The 18,183-nt window shown below is 38.4% G+C and overlaps 1 protein-coding gene and 1 long non-coding RNA gene across 2 annotated transcripts in view; one reads left to right on the forward strand and one right to left on the reverse strand.

Moving 5' to 3' along the window:
• LOC309700493 (uncharacterized protein) overlaps positions 1-18,183 on the reverse strand; it is a 2,098,293-nt gene that overhangs the window by 1,550,952 nt on the left and 529,158 nt on the right. The gene's annotated exons all lie outside the window — the stretch shown is intronic.
• Positions 5,275-6,717, forward strand: LOC309701353. Its single transcript, XR_014274952.1, has 2 exons — positions 5,275-5,555; positions 5,985-6,717. It is a non-coding gene; the product is annotated as an uncharacterized lncRNA (long non-coding RNA).

The following is an 18,183-nucleotide window of genomic DNA, read 5'->3' on the forward strand; positions in this document are numbered from 1 at the left end:
CCCTCCAACTCTTCCATAGACTCTAATGTTAAAATGGCTCAGAAGGTTCGTTTGAAAATCAGAAGAGCATGGTGTCTTTACACTATCACCACGTCCATATAATAAACTCCACAGGCATGAAAACTGAGAATTAGGTAGACTGGACATTGCTGCCGCTCACGGTGAAAGAATTTCGTCAATACGACCTATACTTTTCATTTGGGAGCGATTTGTTTCGGCCTGACTTTTCTGTTCATTTTAAGCAGCAAAAGTGAGGCGCATGTCTGTGTACGTGTGTATGGAGCCATTGGGTGCGGTCACTATAGCAACCAGGCTCACACCTGCCTGCTTAACGAGCTCTCTCTGCCACTGTACCAAGATTCATCTTAAACACTTCTCTTTCAACTGCTGCTGTGTCCACAGTGTTAAAGCCATCATTTTACCCTCAAAACGTCGCCATCGTTGTTCTTTTTCCAACATCTTGTCTTTCAAAGCTCAGAGATGTAAACTTTTTAAACTGTGTGGGTCCAAGTGGAGGGATCACATTTGAGTCATTCAGTGATTCAAAGAATATGACCTTTTAATATTCTTTCAGATGTTTTCTGACTCTAAATGTTCTTTTCTCATTTCTTAGGGTTTTCTAATTTACATTTAAAACATTTTCAGCTTTTTTCCAACTTCTGCTTCTGTGTAACCTTCAGCTTTTAGCAGTTCAGCACCTTTGTTTTCAGGTTAAATTTGGTTGTTTTTTTTTGTTTTTTTTTATTTCATTCAATATTTTTAACTCAAAATTCAGCAATTAATTCATTTCAGTGCATACATTCAGATTCAAGCATTCACACTGCAGTTTCTTCAGAAAATGCACTTTCTAGTTAGTGTGAATGCTTGAAAAGCATTCACAGTATTGTTCTTCTAATCTTTATTATTATTATATTTTATTATTTTTCCGTACGTTTTTTGAAAGCCTACTCCTTCAAAACCGTTCAACTTAGAAAAACCATTCAAACATCGTTAGATTCCTATTATTTTGGACAACATTGCTTCTATTTTTCTCATTTTTAACATTTATATTTTTAATTTTATTCAACTTTATTCAACAAAAATTTCCCATGTATTTCAATGGGGAGACCCTTCAAATTCTCATTCAACTTACTCATTTTTAAACTCTTACTACTTCCACATACATTGACATAGAGCCACCATTCAAACTTTAAAACGAAGACAAGACATTCAACTATTCAACTTGTATTTATCTTTTCAATATCTATTATACTTTTTCTTCAGTTCCAGTTTAAGTTTCATGATGTTTTTTCAGCCGTTTCAGAGTTTATAATGGGTGTGTATGGGACGGAATGTTGGGGCTAGAGTGAGACAGCTCAACTGCTAGAGTGAGAGGAGCAAAAAAATTAATCTTAAAATCTTTTTTAAAACTGCTGCTGTGTCCACAGCGTTTGCTCTACAGGTATGATTTTACCCTCAAAACGTAGCCATGGCTGTCCTCTTTCATCCAATGTGTTTACTATTGTACTAGGTGTTATGGTTCTTTCATAAATGTCACCAATGCACAGCCTCCTCCCTCCAACTCTTCCATAGGCTCTAATGTTAAAATGGCTCAGAAGGTTCGTTTGAAAATCAGAAGAGCATGGTGTCTTTACACTGTCACCACGTCCATATAATAAGCTCCACAGGCATGAAAACTGAGAATTAGGTAGACTAGACATTGCTGTCGCTCACGGTGAAAGAATTTTGTCAATACGACTTTTACTTTTCATTTGGGAGCGATTTGTTTCGGCCTGACTTTTCTGTTCATTTTAAGCAGCAAAAGTGAGGCGCATGTCTGTGTACGTGTGTATGGAGCCATTGGGTGCGGTCACTATAGCAACCAGGCTCACACCTGCCTGCTTAACGAGCTCTGCCTGCCACTGTACCAAGATTCATCTTAAGCACTTCTCTTTCAACTGCTGCTGTGTCCACAGTGTTACAGCCATCATTTTACCCTCAAATTGTCGCCATTATTGTTCTCTTTCCAACACCGTATCTTTCAAAGCTCAGGCATTTAAACTTTTTAAACTGTGTGGATCAAAGTGGAGGGATCACATTTGAGTCATTCAGTGATTCAAAGAATATGACCTTTTAATATTCATTCAGATGTTTTCTGACTCTAAATGTTCTTTTCTCATTTCTTAGGGTTTTCTAATTTACAATTAAAACATTTTCAGTTTTTTTCCAACTCCTTCTTCTGTGTAACCTTCAGCTTTTAGCAGTTCAGCACCTTTGTTTTCAGGTTAAATTCGTTTTTTTTTTTTTTTTTTAATCTCATTCAATATTTTTAACTCAAAATTCAGTAATTAATTCATTTCAGTGCATACATTCAGATTCAAGCATTCACACTGCAGTTTCTTCAGAAAATGCACTTTCTAGTTATATTTTATTATTTTTCCGTACGTTTTTTGAAAGCCTACTCCTTCAAAACCGTTCAACTTAGAAAAACCATTCAAACATCGTTAGATTCCTATTCTTTTGGACAACATTGCTTCTATTTTTCTCATTTTTAACATTTATATTTTTAATTTTATTCAACTTTATTCAACAAAAATTTATAATGTATTTCAATGGGGAGACCCTTCAAATTCTCATTCAACTTACTCATTTTTAAACTCTTACTACTTCCACATACATTGACATAGAGCCACCATTCAAACTTTAAAACGAAGACAAGACATTCAACTATTCAACTTGTATTTATCTTTTCAATATCTATTATACTTTTTCTTCAGTTCCAGTTTAAGTTTCATGATGTTTTTTCACCCGTTTCAGAGTTTATAATGGGTGTGTATGGGACGGAATGTTGGGGCTAGAGTGAGGCAGCTCAACTGCTAGAGTGAGAGGAGCAAAAAAATTAATCTTAAAATCTTTTTTAAAACTGCTGCTGTGTCCGCAGCGTTTGCTCTACATGTATGATTTTACCCTCAAAACGTAGCCATGGCTGTCCTCTTTCATCCAATGTGTTTACTATTGTCCTAGGTGTTATGGTTCTTTCATAAATGTCACCAATGCACAGCCTCCTCCCTCCAACTCTTCCATAGACTCTAATGTTAAAATGGCTCAGAAGGTTCGTTTGAAAATCAGAAGAGCATGGTGTCTTTCCACTGTCACCACGTCCATATAATAAACTCCACAGACATGAAAAGTGAGAATTTGGTAGACTAGACATTGCTGTCGCTCACAGTGAAAGAATTTTGTCAATACGACTTTTACTTTTCATTTGGGAACGATTTGTTTCGGCCTGACTTTTCTGTTCATTTTAAGCAGCAAAAGTGAGGTGCATGTCTGTGTCCGTGTGTATGGAGCCATTGGGTGCGGTCACTATAGCAACCAGGCTCACACCTGCCTGCTTAATGAGCTCTCTCTGCCACTCTGCCAAAATTCATCTTAAACACTTCTCTTTCAACTGCTGCTGTGTCCACAGTGTTAAAGCCATCATTTTACCCTCAAAACGTCGCCATCGTTGTTCTTTTTCCAACATCTTGTCTTTCAAAGCTCAGAGATGTAAATTTTTTAAACTGTGTGGGTCCAAGTGGAGGGATCACATTTTAGTCATTCAGTGATTCAAAGAATATGACCTTTTAATATTCTTTCAGATGTTTTCTGACTCTAAATGTTCTTTTCTCATTTCTTAGGTTTTTCTAATTTACAATTAAAACATTTTCAGCTTTTTTCCAACTTCTTCTTCTGTGTAACCTTCAGCTTTTAGCAGTTCAGCACTGTTGTTTTCAGGTTAAATTCAGGTTGTTTTTTTTGTTTTTTTATCTCATTCAAAATTTTTAACTCAAAATTCAGCAATTAATTCATTTCAGTCCACATGTCTGTGTCCATGTGTATGGAGCCCTTGGGTGCAGTCACTATAGCAACCAGGCTCACACCTGCCTGCTTAACGAGCTCTGTCTCTCACTCTGCCAAGATTAAATCAAAAATGTGTGTTACATCTAAGCAGTTGTAGTAAGATTAACTTTTTCAATAGGTACAATAAGACAGGTTTGACAGGCTTTTGCCACAGATTAACAGTATGTCAGTAGTTAATATAGGCTAACTGAATAGAGCCCTGAATTATTGCCCTGTTAAATTCAAGTTGATTGTGTATTGGTGGACTTGTCTTCTCCACACAGGTTTTTCATACCTCGGCAGTTTTAGTCAGTTGATGACTTTAAAATAATCTTTTCTGACTGGATAATTAAAGCTCACAGCATCTACCTGTCTGTAGTGTATTTTCCCACATTTTAAATAATCGAATCTCATTTAATGTCTCTGTTTTTAGTCTGTATAGTTTATCTCCCCACGAATACGCTCAAAGTAGTCTTAAAATAAAATCCATAAAACAGTTCAAGATGACATACTTTTTATTTGCTAATTTAATGCCAGTTGCCCTCTTTCCTGAGTATAAGCGAATGAGTGACATAAAGAGAAAAAGTACCAATTTGTATGCTGGTGAGTCTTGTGTATTTTTTTCTCTGTCTCTCTATGACAGAGAAATATATATGCTCATTATTGATGTTCAAACTGATGCTCAAATTTCCAAGCACCACCTGAACGCCTCATCAGTCTTTAACTAATCACTGCACCAACTGCCGTCATTCCGCTTTGCTCTCTGCTGTGGTAAGTACAATACACTCAGTACAGCACGGTTTTAATTTTATGATGGTAAAAATACATGTTTGACATTTAAACTCACATATCAAGTCTTTTTAAAGTTCAACAGAGTTCAAAGAATAAAGAAAGCAAAAAAAGAATAACCTTTGCTACCATTTATATAGGTTTATGACTTTTGCTGTTAGCAGCAGTGCTAACGCTAGCTTCAATGCTAATGCTAGCTATAGTGCTAACACTAGCCTTAGCAGTTGTTAACTGACAAAAAGAATATTCTTGTGATATTCCTGTGATATTTATTGGCGGTCAGTGAGACAAAAGTAACAAATGAGATTTATTATTGCCATTGTGCCTCAGTTTTAACAGTAAGAGTACTTTATGACTTTTGCTGTTAGTAGCAGTGCTAATGCTAGCTTCGATGCTAATGCTAGCATCAATGCTAACGCTAGCTATAGTGCCAACACTAGCCTTAGCAGTTTTTAACTGACAAAAAGAATATTCCTGTGATATTTCTGTGATATTTATTGGCGGTCAGTGAGACAAAAGTAACAAATGAGCTTTATTATTGCCATTGTGCCTCAGTTTTAACAGTAAGAGTGCTAGTTCTACCAGCAGTGCTAACACTAACTGAAGTGCTAATGCTAGCAGGAATGCTAGCGTTAGCAGCGATGCTAAGGCTAGTAACAGTCTAACAGTAGCCTTATATAAGTACTTAAATAAATACTTCAGTTAATTAGTTTGAATTATAAAATGGCTGCTGTATCAGCTGGTGTGCTATATTACTCTATAATTACCCTGCTGACTATAAGTTCAGTGTATCATGTCGTGTGGGCTTTGTTTTTTTGTTAGTCTGATAACACTGTACAGACAACTAACATGTTATTTCTTGTCTTACACTTTCAGGAACTTGACTCACATCTGTGCTTTGCCTGGTAGGTGTGCACATACTGTTAGAGAAGTACACCAAATTTTTAAAAAAAGAGTCTGACTAATATAAGCTTTAAAGTGATGGGTTCAAACTTTGTGCTAGACCTTTTAAACACATTTTTATAATAAATACACATAAGTTCAGCTTAACAATTGGGCTAAAATATTTTTTTCGTACATTTTTGCACATTACATGTGATTAGTTAACAATTCACTCAATCATATTTGTATTTAAAAATATTATTGCTGAATTTAATTAAATATTTATTCTTTTAAAAAGTGCCAAATTGTGCAACTTTTTGCACATGGCAGCCGACAACAGTTTAGCTTGAATATTTGTTTTGTCCTTTTTCAGTAGTCACAATTAGTTCATACAATTACCATGTGATATAATTTTATTAAAATTATTTTTTTTTCTTGTTTTTTGTTCACAGTGTGCAGAAGAAGAACAAGGACCAGATCTCCAGTCTTCTATCTCACATCCCAACCCCCCAACCCCTCTATCTTCTGTCCTACTCCACCTGTTGTCTCTGCCTTCTTTCCATCTGTATTTCACCCTGTGGTTTGTGAGAAATTTTGCCAAACCAAGAATCTTATTGCGGTTTGATTTAAAGCCGTGTCTCTCCTGCTCTGTCTGTTCTCTCTGCTAAATTTTCTCTCTACCTGTTTTTCACTCTTTGGCTTGCTGCTGAAAAATGCACAAGCCAATAAAACAATAAAGAGTGCATATTTTGCCTCAACCTGAGAACAAACTGAACAAACAAAGAAAACTCTGCGGTTTGATTTAAAGCCGTGTCTCTCCTGCTCTGTCTGTTCTCTCTGCTAAATTTTCTCTCTACCTGTTTTTCACTCTTGGCTTGCTGCTGAAAAATGCCAAGCCATTAAAGCAATAAAGAGTGCATATTGCCTCTACCTGAGAACAAACTGAACAAATAAAGAAAACTCTAATTCACGGTTTGATTGTGATTTCCCAGCCGTGTTTCTCCTGCTCTGTCTGTTCTCTCTTCTAAATTTTCTCTCTAGCTGTTTTTCACTTTGCGCTTGCTGCTAAGTTGTGCCAAGCCAATAAAGAGAGTGCATATTATTCTCTCGACTGACAAACTGTCAAACAAACAAAGACATCTGTTTCTGAGAAATAAAAACTGAAATATAAAGACAAAGAAAACATCTCCTGCTCTGTGCCACTCTTATTTTATAAACATATTTTCTAAAGACTAAGAGAAACACTTGTGTAAAAATGCCAAGGAAGCAGAAAAAGTCACAAGCTGCAAAACAACGCTGGAAGAAGTTCCATGAGTTTCATGAAGTACCAACATGTGAACAAGCTGAGTGTGATTTTCCTCAGAGCTCTGCAGAAGACTTTGTGTCTGCAAAGACCAATGCTGATGGTGTCAAACAGGCAGGTCAACATGTTCCTGCACATGTACAACAGGTATCCTATGCAGATGCTGTAAAGATTGGATTGCAGCATGAATTTAATGATCATCAGGTAAACCATAGAGACCAACCTGAGGTGTCAAGTGCCCCACAGGTGGGTTATGCTGATATTGTAAAAAGAGGCCGTCACAGTGATGTGGCAGGACCATCTCATGCAGAAAGAGTGAACTTTGAAAACCAGCCCTCTGTTACACATATCTGTGCATCTCACAGCCAGGCTCATCCCAAATATGGAGACTCCAGAAACAAGCAGTGCACATGTAACTCACTCACATTTCTTGCTTTCCTTCATGAGAATGATAACATGACTACAGCTGACCTTAATCTGGTCTTGGATAAAGGTGATGTGATGTACAAAGAGGCCAAGAAAAGATTTCCTAAAAATATTCATTTGGCAACCGATGAGCTGCCAGACAAAGTTGATGCTCGCTGGTCTATGTATGATGTCGACATGACACAGCCTTCCCGGTATGGGACATTTGAAGAACCTCCAGAGGAAGCAGTAGATACCTTTCTCAGCTTAGAAGCAGGACTGAGCTGCCTGTTGTCAGATGTGCAGTATGCCTTATTGATTATGAGTGGATTGTGTATCGCAGTGTTCAGATCCACATCAGGCAAATATGGTTTCTTTGATCCACACTCCAGAACACCCAGTGGTCTTCCTCTACTACTACAGTCACGTAATCGTGGTACAGCAGTGATGCTGAAATTCACACTCCTCAGTGACATGATTAAGAGGATCCAAGATTCTTATGAAATGATGGAGATATCACCCTCTTGTAACTATGAACTGAAGCCTGTGCAGTTCTACAGTATGAGCACAGTCAACCTGAGTGATACTATCACAGACACAGTCTGCAGACCAACAGCTGCCACTGCTGTGGCATCTACTCACTCTGATACAACTGTTGATGAAGCAAACTCCTCTACTCCAAGGAGAAACACAACGACTGATCTGACTGAGAACATCTTTTGTCAAATGTCCATTTGTACGCCACCGGTGAAACAAAAAGAAGTCCACGTGACTCAGTTCACATCATATGAAGATCAGAATGAACCTCCTAATATACCAACTGAAGAACTATGCAGTGAATTAAGTTTCCTTCCATCAAGTGATGCTTTTTCATGTCAATCAAATGCTGCCATAACAAATGTTGCTGCCTGTGACCTTTCTGATATAGTTTTACAAAAAGTGAAAAAAGTTAATAAACAACAAAGGCAAAAAATGAGAAGAAGATTAATGGCATCAGAGAAACCCAGAAATCAGAGAAAAGAAAACCAAAAAAGGAAAGAACGACAAAAGTATGCTTCAAACAAAGAGTACAAAGAAAAGAAAAAGTCTTGCACAAGCGAGGCATATAAAAACAATCCTGAAGTCAGACAGAAAAAACAACAGTATATGAAAAGACGTTACTGTGAAAATGATGAATTCAGAAAGAAACAAAAACAATATGTTAAAAAACGTTTTTCTGAGAATGCTACAGTTAGAAAGAAACAACAACAATATATTAAAAGACGCTACTGTGAGAACGATGAATTCAGAAAGAAACAACAACAATATATTAAAAGACGCTACTGTGACAATGCTGAATTTAGACAAAAACAAAAAAACTATATCACTAAAAGGTATCAAGAAAACCCTGAATTCAGAGAGAGACAGAGATCTCGAGTGACTCAGCGTTATGCACGTGATGACGCATTCAGAGTAAGACACAGACAACTAATGAAACAACTAATGCGAGACAGGTATCAAAGTAATCTTGCCTTCAGGATTATGCACAATATGAGATGTGCAATGAAAATAAAAAGGAAATACAGATGGGTGAACAGACAAACCCAAGAGAGTGACAACAGTGTGATTAACGAGGCCATATCTGTGTTCAAATCACAAATCAAAGTTGGACCATCATGCCCATGTACTGTATGCTTCAAGGCTTCATTTCCAAACCAAGTACGACCCTGCAGAAGGTCAAATTATGTCAAAAACCCACATGTGGTTGCAACATGTTTGACAGGAAAGTTTGTTCATGTTTGTGATGAAAACTGCAGAAATGAGCAGTGCAATGTTCCCGATGAGAGAAAGAGAGAGTGGATTTGTCACACCTGCCACGATCATCTTAAAAATGGATCCATGCCAGCACTTGCTGTTGCCAATAAGTTGGATCTTGCTGATATTCCAGCTGAACTTTCTGATCTCAACATACTGGAGAGACATCTCATAGCCAAGTGCATACCATTTGCCAAGATCATTCCTCTTCCCAAAGGCAGACAAAGAGCAATTAGAGGAAATGTGGTCTGTGTCCCATCAGAGGTACAGGAAACTGTTGAAACACTACCTCGATTGAGAATTAATTCTCAGGTCATGAGAGTAAAATTGAAGAGACGCTTGTCTTACAAAGGTCATCAGCTGTTTCAGACTGTAAGCTGGTCTAAACTTGTGCAAGCACTGCATAAACTCAAGCAGATTCATCCACAGTATAAGGATGTGAGCATCAGAGATGATGCTGAGCTGTGTGATCCAACTCTTCCTGATGAAGATGATGAGGATGATGATGATGAAAACATGAATGAGGACGATTATGATGAGGCTGATTTAATGGAAATTGACAGCTGTGAGAAAAATGCACTGAGTGAAGCACAAAATATAAATGAACAGGACATTGACATGTTACCCTGTGATGGTGAACAATCGCATGAACAGATGAGAGATGATTCAGAGCAAGCAGATGGACTGACTAATGGTGGTTTTGCACTCGAGTCCTGTTTGCAGCCCCCTGATGTGGCTGAGGAGATATTATGTTTCAGTGAAGGAATCTACTCTGTTGCTCCTGCAGAGAGAAACAATCCAATAAGTTTTTTCAAAACACCTAAACTGGAGGCCATGGCCTTCCCTGTGCAGTTTCCTACAGGCCAAAACACACTTGATGAAAGAAGGCTGATCAAAGTATCCCCCAGTGGGTATTTCAAATCAAGACTTTTCTGCATTGATGATCGTTTTGCCAAAGACACAAACTATTTATTCTTTGCACAGTTTGTGACTGAAATACACTTGGCTACATCCAGCATGACAGTACAGTTAAGGAAGGCAAAGCCTCTGACCAGAGATGGTAGAAAAATAACCTCAGGCATGTTACAAGATAAACATGAGGTGGAGAAACTGGTGCGAAATAAAGATGCAGTGAGATTCATGCAGCCTCTGAGAGGAACCCCAGCCTATTGGGAGAAAACAACAAGAGATCTTTTTGCCATGATCAGACAGTTGGGAACTCCCACGTTCTTTTGCACATTTTCAGCTGCTGAAATGCGCTGGCCTGAAGTGATCGAGGCAATAACAAGGCAGCAAGGTGAACAAGTGAATTTTGAAGGACTCGACTGGTCAGCAAAGTGTGACATCCTGAGAAGCAATCCTGTCACAACAATGCGCATGTTTGACAAGAGAGTTGAAGCATTATTCAGAGATTTACTCTTATCTCCCGCAGAGCCACTTGGCAAAGTCATTGACTACTTTTACAGAGTTGAGTTTCAGCACAGAGGAAGCCCACACATACACTGCCTCCTGTGGGTAGAAGGTGCTCCTGTGTTTGAGGAGGATGATGAGCAAACTGTTCTTGATTTTATAAACAAATACATCACAGCTCAGCTGCCTGATCCACATAAACAACCTGAACTGTACAAAAAAGTAACAGAAGTGCAAAAACACAGTAAGAACCACACAAAGACATGCTTTAGGAGTTTAAGCTCCGGGTGCCGTTTTGGTTTTCCCAAACCACCCTGCAATGAGACAATGATCACAAGACCCAGTGAGGATGATGCACTGGAAGTAGAAACGGCAAAGAACAAGCTCAGACCACTGAACCAGCTGCTGAATGAACCTGAAACTGCTTCCATGAGTTTAGAGCAGCTCTTGGAAAGATGCAAGTTGACACATGCAGAATATGAGAGATACCTGAATAAAATGAACATGAGGAGTACGATCATACTAAAGCGTGATCCAAAAGACTCTTGGATAAACGGCTATAATCCACATCTGCTTGAAGCCTGGAACAGTAATATCGACATAAGCTTTGTTTTAGATGCTTTTGGTGCTGCAAATTATTTAATGAAATATATATCAAAAAAAGAGGGCGGGCTATCTGAGTACCTGAAAACTGTCATTGAGAACTCCCATAAGGACAGTGTAAATGAGTGCGATGAAATGAGAGCCGTCATGCAGGCATATTCAAAGAAGCGAGAGATCAGTGCACAGGAGTGTGTTGCTCGTGCATGTGGTCTTCACATGAAGCAATGCTCACGTGCTGTAATATTCATTCCAACTGATGATAATCCTGTGAAAATGAGTCGTCCCCTGTCAGTTCTGGACAACACAACACCTGAGTCTTCCAATGTTTGGATGACATCTTTGAATGACAAATACAAAGCCAGACCTGAAACACCAGAGTATGAGGAGATGTGCATGGCAGACTTTGCTGCTACTTGCAGGATTGTCTATGGCCAACAGAAAAAAGGTAAAGATGTTTTGCCCCTTCTCAATGAGATGGGGTTTGTGCAAAGGCGCAAAAACAATAAGCCTGCTATCATCAGATTTCACCGCTGCTCACAAGAAAAACATCCAGAGCAATATTACGGAAGACTGCTTAAACTGTACCTTCCTCATCGTTCAGACCACGAACTGAAAACACCATCGTTGCCAACCTATCAGGCTTTCTATGGTGCTGGCTGTGTACAGCTACCAGGTACTGACCATCTTGAGTACGTGCAACACATTGTCAAAAGAAACAGAGAAAAATATGAGAAAAACAGTGAGGAGATCGAGAGCGCTGTTGAGGAATATGAGCAGAACAGAGGTGTGACTGACGAATGGTGTAATCTGGCACCTGAATCAGATCTCGTAAGGTTGCCACTTGTCGAACAAGAAAGAGAGCGAGACAATGAAAATGAACAGGAAGATGTGCCCGACTACAGCCGTCAGGCTGATGCTTCAACAGAAGTCAGAGCCATCAGGGAACCCCCTGCTATTGATCCCACATTGTTACGTCAGATGTTTCAGAATCTGAACAAGAAGCAAGCCTGCATATTTTATGCAGTTAGAGACTGGTGCATTAAAAGAGTCTGTGCTCTAAATCCAGAGCAGTTTTTCTTTTATATTAATGGTGGTGCTGGAACAGGAAAATCACATCTTATCAAATGCATCTACTCAGAAGCATCTAAGATACTGAGCAAAGTGCCCAGATATGCAGACGACGTTGACATATCAAAACCCACTGTCCTGTTAACTGCTTTCACTGGGACTGCAGCTTTTAACATTTCTGGAACAACACTGCATTCTCTTCTCAAGCTGCCTAGAAGCTTAAAACCTCCCATTCAGGGACTTGGCAATCAGCTGGATGAAGTCAGATCAGAACTTTTGAATGCTGAAATAATCGTCATTGACGAAGTGTCTATGGTGTCAAGACATCTGTTTGCATATGTAGATGCAAGACTCAAACAGATCAAAGGGACTCGGAGACCCTTTGGAGGCATGTCAGTCATTGCTGTCGGAGACTTCTATCAGCTACCCCCAGTGCGACAGTCTAAACCTCTCTGTGTGCACGACCCGTCTGAGATCGACCTGTGGCGGGAGCATTTTCAGATGATCACTCTGACTGAGATTATGCGTCAGAAAGATGATGTTGTCTTTGCAGAGATGCTGAACAGAATTCGTGTGAAAGGAAAGTTGGATGAGCTTTGCGAAGCAGATAGAAATTTGTTGTCACAGGCCATAACTGAACCAGCCCATTGTCCGACTGATGCATTGCACATTTTTGCAACTAATAAAGAAGTGGATGCACACAACTCTGCAACACTGGCTCTGCTCCACACTCATATCATTGACATCCATGCAGATGATTATAGAAAAGATCCTAGAACTGGCAGAATGGCACTTCAAGACAGACCATTGAAAGGAGGTAAAAACGAGTTACCAGACACACTGAAAGTTGCAGAAGGAGCTCGTGTCATGCTCACCAGAAACATTGACATACAAAATGGTTTGGTTAATGGAGCTTTTGGAATACTACTTAGAGTAGTTCACTCTGAAAACGACCAACACATCATCAAGCTTGGACTTAAAATGGATAATGAGACATCTGGAAAGAATAACCGCACACCAGCAGACGACATGGTGTACATTGAGAGAGCAGAGGAGAATCTGAAGCAGAAAGGAGTGGTACGAAGACAGTTCCCAGTGAAGCTGGCCTTTGCATGTACAATACATAAGGTACAGGGTATGACAACTACATCAGCTGTTGTCTCTCTTAAGAGCATTTTTGAGCCCGGCATGGCCTACGTAGCTGTCAGTAGAGTGACGTCTCTCAGTGGACTGTATCTTCTTGATATGGAGGAGAAAAAAATATTCACCAACCCAGAAATCACTGCAGCGCTTGAGAACATGAGACAAGCCAACCTTGATGACATGATGCCTCTTCTACACGTGAGGCAAACACTGAGCAGGTCAGAGGTTTTCACCATTGTTCATCATAATACAGAGGGACTGCCAGCTCACATTAATGACATCAAAAGTCACCATGAATTGTGTCTAGCAGATGTTTTGTGCCTAACAGAAACACACCTGCGGGGCTCTTTTGTCGCAGAGAGTCTCCACTTGGAAAATTACAATTTGTTCAAACGCAACAGACACCTGTCCTACACAAACTTTCCCCAGATGGCAAACAGAAGTGGTGGTGGAGTTGCTGTTTATGTGAAAAGTGACATTCAAGTGCATGAAAAACAGTACATTCATAATGTAACTGACCTTGAATTTCTGGCTTTAAAGGTTGAAGCACCAGTCAGTGCTCTGATTGCAGTTGTATACAGACCTCCAGACTACACTCTGAGGCCATTCCTGAAAAACCTGGTAAGCCTATTAGACTCATTGGAGATCATGGACTGTCATCCCATCATAGTTTGTGGTGATTTTAATGAGAATGTTTTATCCAGTGCAAACAAACCAATCCTGGAGCTGTTTGAGTCTAGGGGATACGCACAGGTCATCACTGCCCCTACCACAGAGAAGAACACACTGCTTGACCTAATTTTCATTTCTCAGTCAGATCGATGTCTCCATTCTGGAGTCATGAAGACCTACCATAGTTACCATGACCCAGTATACTGTGTATTGTCCTGTGATGATTCATGATCTAGATCTTTGAATACAGTAAGTAATATCTATATTTTTGAATGACTTAAGAAAGTAGAGCGATATTTAAAAGTTGACGCTCTGCATTGCAGTATAATGGTTGAATTGTTTACATAAAATACAATTACATGAATTAGGTAATGATATCAGTAAAAGATGACAATTTTATTTATCACAGAAAATCTAAAGTTCACTAACAGTAACCCATAAATGTCAGAAAAATCAAATATAGCAGTTTAAAATGAATAGTGTAGGCATATCCTCTCTGCAGCCAGGCTTCAACATCCTGCCAGGCTGCCCCAGTCTCACTGTGGCTGGGAGGGAGGGAGGGTGGACCAGAGGATTGCCTACACAACACATAAATGTTCAACAGCTTCTTCATTGTTTCTGAGAGAACAATAATGACTAAAGGTTGCTTTTTAAACAAACAAACAAACAAACAAACAAACAAACAAACAAACAAACAAACAAACAAACAAACCTAATTACAGCAATAATGACAGTTAAGCCACTTTATGTGTGCCTCTATTTTGAAATACTATTTACAAAAATGTTATTATTTTGGTTTGTTATAAACTTTAAACTTTTTCAAAAGTATACGATTATATTTTTGGACAAATCTTTCGATGAAACATACATTTTTATGAGCTTTTATCATGTTTCGGCCAGTGCAATCATCAGGGTGGGTCTGGGTTGATAACTGCACATTTCTGGCCAGAAATGTTTCAGCAGTGTTACATAAGTAGTACATATGTAACACTTGCTTTCTGTTACCAGCTGATACCCTACATTTGTATAGACATTGGATGGTGTGAGGTTGGGGAGTTGAGTGGGGGGGGGGGGGGGGGGGGGGGGGTTTACGGTGGGAGCTGAGGGGGGGGGGTGTTAGGTTTCCTTTTTTCTTTTTCTTTTTTAAGAGAGACACAGTCCTCCTGTGTCTTCTCCAAGCTTCACATGTAAGATCCAACAGTGTGAAGCACATAGCAGCTAGAAACTGTAATGCCACAGATCAGAGAGGCTTCATCATCACCATCTTCATCGCCGTACGATCAGAGCGTGAGACTTCACATCTGGAGCACAGGAGACATTCTGTGATAAGTCCTCCTTCTAGCTTGTCCCACAAGCAGTCGGTGAGATTTACTCACAACAAAAAGGGTTAATGACATAATTTCCATGAAAACATGTATTCATTCTTTGTAAAGTGTTTAAATTGTTTTTTCACTTGACCTTAGGAGTGTTAGAGTGTATTGTAATGTCTGTACTCAGGTGTTTCCCTCTGTGATCCATCCCCATCAGAGCTGAGACACTCAGGACTGAACAGACTGCACAGTTTCTGTGACCGAGCCTCCAAAACACCTTCTTTGAAACCACTCATGATAGAAGGGCTTCATATTTGCAGCAGCACTACTACAGGTATTCAGTTTATTACAGGATGTGTTTGTTTCTTAGGACCAGCTCTGAGTGCACACTACCTAACATATACACCTTTCTGTTCATTACAAACCAACTACTCTGGATCATATGGCCAGTTGGCAGGAATGTTGCTGCAGGAAAACATCCCTGGAGATCACCATCATTGTCAGACTGACTGTGCCTCCTCTGTGCAGTGTCAAGGTCCTCTCTAAATGAGTGTGTAAGTTAACATTTTCATTATTTTATTCCCTTTGACAAGACAAGTATCACTGATATTTACATTTACAACTACATATGTTCCCGTTTTCTGCTCTTCTTTTAAAGTCCTCAGCTATCCTGCTTCTGTGCTGCTTGCCACACATCAAACACTGGCCGGATGACAGGGAGGATCCACTCTGAAGTCACTGGACGTGATGAGGATCATATGGGACTTCATAGTTTCACAGAAACATTGTGCTCTGTGATTACAGGTTTTAAATGGACATAATGACTGCCTCTCTCTGATCAACAGGCTAAAGGATTGTTTTCATTGTTAGTGCTCTGTACAATGTATGCTTATTTAATATTTCATCACAGAGCAAACCTTTATTTATTTAACATATTTTTATTTTGTTTTAATGTTGAATTAACTGTGGGGATTTTTTTAAGTGGGCACTTGGGATGTCATATGACCAGAAATGTGGTAACTGGAATTCAACAGTATGGAAGAAAAAATCTGCTGAGAACGAAACACATACAAAAACCCCCAAGAAAATTCAAATTCATTCCATGTAATCCAATCTAAAACATTTTAAACTGCTGAACAGCAACACAAACAGTGTTAAAAAACAGTGTTAACAGAATGATTATGATGATTTTGTACCAAAGTTTCAGGTCACATGGCACACCTAGTGTGTAGTGTGGGGTATCAGCTGGTAAGTATAGGTTTTTTCATATTTGTGTCCTTAGAGTTTAGATAGATAAAGCCTTGTGTATAATAATTAGTCATAACCACAACTCAAAGTCAGGGACTAACTAAATTTGGGACTTTGTGTCTGAGCCCAGGTTAAAACAATGTGTAAAAAAGCATTTAGTGGCATGGCTGAACAATGCTGTATTGATACTTATTTATCCATGTTCACAAAAAGGACTAATGTGTTTATTTGATTATTTGCATGTGTTAAACTGTGTCACCACCTTAGGCTTTCATTTGAGTTTACTCACAAATCTCTATACAGTTCTCTTTTACCACTGTGTGGACTCTGTTTACATTAAAACATAAAAAAGAATGAGTAATAAAAAGATGTGTAGACAGATCAGAAGATTAAGTAGACCGATAGAAACAGCTGTTCAGCCATGTTCTAAGAAACCAACACAATTTAAAGGTTCAGGATTGTGGTTTTAAAAGTTGAATTTTCATGTATTTCATATGTTGCTCATTATTTTTTATTTAGTTATTTAATTTAGTTATTTTTCTTTATTCTACCAGTCCTTTTCAGAAAGAAGCTGTATATGACTTAAGATTTTTATGTTATTTTCTATGACATACAAAACAAATTGATGTATGTAATACTATTAAACATGATATACACATGTGTATATGTCTGAAAAACATCATGCTGTATATTAAAGTTTGTATTTTCTGCAGAATGTTTGTTCATCTTTTAAGTTCATTTCAATTAGAAGAATATGAACTTTTAATATTCATTCAGAGGTTTTCTGACTCTAAATTTTCTTTTGTCATTACTCATCTTTTTATTATTTACATTTTAAACATGCTTAGCTTTTTCCAACTTCTTCTGTGTGAACATCAGCTTTCAAAAGTTCTGCACTTTTATTTTCAGGTTAAAAATTCTGTATTTTCCAGCTCATTCAGATTTTTAACTTAACATTCAGCAATTAATTCATTTCAGTGCATACATTCAGATTCAAGCATTCACACTGCAGTTTCTTCAGAAAATGCACTTTCTAGTTATATTTTATTTTTCCGTACGTTTTTTGAAAGCCTACTCCTTCAAAACCGTTCAACTTAGAAAAACCATTCAAACACCGTTAGATTCCTATTCTTTTGGACAACATTGCTTCTATTTTTCTCATTTTTAACATTTATATTTTTAATTTTATTCAACTTTTTTCAACAAAAATTTATAATGTATTTCAATGGGGAGACCCTTCAAATTCTCATTCAACTTACTCATTTTTAAACTCTTACTACTTCAACATACGTTGACATAGAGCCACCATTCAAACTTTAAAACGAAGACAAGACATTCAACTATTCAACTTGTATTTATCTTTTCAATATCTATTATACTTTTTCTTCAGTTCCAGTTTAAGTTTCATGATGTTTTTTCACCCGTTTCAGAGTTTATAATGGGTGTGTATGGGACGGAATGTTGGGGCTAGAGTGAGGCAGCTCAACTGCTAGAGTGAGAGGAGCAAAAAAATTAATCTTAAAATCTTTTTTAAAACTGCTGCTGTGTCCGCAGCGTTTGCTCTACAGGTATGATTTTACCCTCAAAACGTAGCCATCGCTGTCCTCTTTCATCCAATGTGTTTACTATTGTCCTAGGTGTTATGGTTCTTTCATAAATGTCACCAATGCACAGCCTCCTCCCTCCAACTCTTCC

This window comes from Aulonocara stuartgranti (assembly GCF_965226115.1).
Source record: "Aulonocara stuartgranti genome assembly, chromosome: 3".
NCBI lineage: Eukaryota > Metazoa > Chordata > Actinopteri > Cichliformes > Cichlidae > Aulonocara > Aulonocara stuartgranti.